The sequence below is a fragment of the Geospiza fortis genome, unplaced genomic scaffold, assembly GCF_000277835.1.
Source record: "Geospiza fortis unplaced genomic scaffold, GeoFor_1.0 scaffold2049, whole genome shotgun sequence".
Classification (NCBI taxonomy): Eukaryota; Metazoa; Chordata; class Aves; order Passeriformes; family Thraupidae; genus Geospiza; species Geospiza fortis.
Genome location: NW_005058262.1, coordinates 53 through 1974, shown reverse-complemented (window position 1 = coordinate 1974; position 1922 = coordinate 53). Strand labels below are relative to the sequence as shown.

The 1922-nt window shown below is 53.6% G+C and overlaps 1 long non-coding RNA gene across 1 annotated transcript; it reads right to left on the bottom strand.

The window, feature by feature from the left end:
- Nucleotides 1-406: 406 nt before the first annotated feature.
- On the bottom strand, nucleotides 407-1659 carry LOC115949404. The gene is made up of 3 exons (XR_004082877.1): nucleotides 1605-1659; nucleotides 924-971; nucleotides 407-450 (listed from the first exon to the last, which is right to left on the bottom strand). It is a non-coding gene; the product is annotated as an uncharacterized LOC115949404 (long non-coding RNA).
- Nucleotides 1660-1922: the final 263 nt, after the last annotated feature.

Below are 1922 nucleotides of genomic sequence, written 5' to 3'. Positions count from 1 at the left end.
AAAATGGGCAAAAATGGGGGAAAATGGCCATGAACGAGCCCAAAATGGCCCAAAATGGCATCAAACAGCCTCAAAATGGCACCAAAGTCACAGAAACGCGTCCAGAAAAGGCAAAAATTGGCCCCAAAATGGCACTGAACGTCCCCAAAGTGGCCGAAAATGGCCCAAACGAGCCCAAAATGGCCAAAAACGGCACCAAATGGCTCCAAATTGTCACCAAATGGCCCCAAAGTGGCTCTGAACGGAGCCAAAATGGCCCAAAAGTGGCACCAGACGGGCCCCAAAATGGCAAAAAATGGCCCAAAAATGGCACCGAAAAAGGCGAAAAATGGCACCAAAACGGCTCCAAATGGGCCCAAAATGTCCCCAAAGTGTCCCCAACCCCCCCCCAAGGTGTCCCCAGGCTCTCACCGTGTCCATGGTGGGAGTGGCCGTGGCCCTCGTGGTGCCCTGAGGAGACAAAAGGTCCAAAATTGTTCCCCAAAGTGTCCCCAAGGTGTCCCTAAATGTCCCCAGAGTGTCCCAGTGTCCCCAAGGTGTCCCTAAACCCCCTTAAAACCACCCCAAAATGTCCCAAAATGACCCAAAAATGTCCCAAAATAGTCCCCAAAGTGTCCCCAAGGTGTCCCTAAATGTCCCCAAAGTGTCCCAGTGTCCCCAAGGTGTCACTAAGCCCCCTTAAAACCACCCCAAAAAGTCCCCAAATGACCCAAAAGTGTCACAAAATGCCCCAAAAATGACACCCAAGTGTCCCCCAGGTGTCCCCAAATGTCTCCAAGGTGTCCCAGTGTCCCCAAAGTGTCACTAAACCCCCTTAAAACCACCCCAAAATGTCCCAAGACGACCCAAAAATGTCCCAAATTGTCCCCAAAAATGTCCCAAAATGACCCCAAAGTGTCCCCCAGGTGTCCCCAGGCTCTCACCGTGTCCATGGTGGGAGTGGCCGTGGCCCTCGTGGTGCTCATGGGGGGCTGTGGGGACAAAAGGTCCCAAAATTGTCCCCAAAGTGTCCCCAAAGTGTCCCAAACTGTCCCAGTGTCCCCAAGGTGTCCCAGTGTCCCCAAAATCACCTAAAACCCCCCTAAAGCCACCCCAAAACCCCTCAGAATCACCCCCAGAATCCCGCCCAAACAGCTCCAAAAGTGTCCCCAACTGTCCCCAAGGTGTCCCAGTGTCCCCAAAGTGTCACTAAGCCCCCTTAAAACCACCCCAAAAAGTCCCCAAATGACCCAAAAGTGTCACAAAATGCCCCAAAAATGACACCCAAGTGTCCCCAAAGTGTCCCCCAGGTGTCCCCAAATGTCTCCAAGGTGTCCCAGTGTCCCCAAAGTGTCACTAAACCCCCTTAAAACCACCCCAAAATGTCCCAAAATGACCCCAAAGTGTCCCAAGGTGTCCCCAAGGTGTCCCAGTGTCCTCAAAGTGTCACTAAGCCCCCGGTGTCCCCAAATGTCTCCAAGGTGTCCCAGTGTCCCCAAAGTGTCACTAAACCCCCTTAAAACCACCCCAAAATGTCCCAAGACGACCCAAAAATGTCCCAAATTGTCCCCAAAAATGTCCCAAAATGACCCCAAAGTGTCCCCCAGGTGTCCCCAGGCTCTCACCGTGTCCATGGTGGGAGTGGCCGTGGCCCTCGTGGTGCTCATGGGGGGCTGTGGGGACAAAAGGTCCCAAAATTGTCCCCAAAGTGTCCCCAAAGTGTCCCAAACTGTCCCAGTGTCCCCAAGGTGTCCCAGTGTCCCCAAAATCACCTAAAACCCCCCTAAAGCCACCCCAAAACCCCTCAGAATCACCCCCAGCATCCCCCCCAAACAGCCCCAAAAGTGTCCCCAACTGTCCCTAAGGTGTCCCAGTGTCCCCAAAGTGTCCCCAAGGTGTCCCAGTGTCCCCAAAGTCCCTAAATCCCCCTAAAACCACCCAAA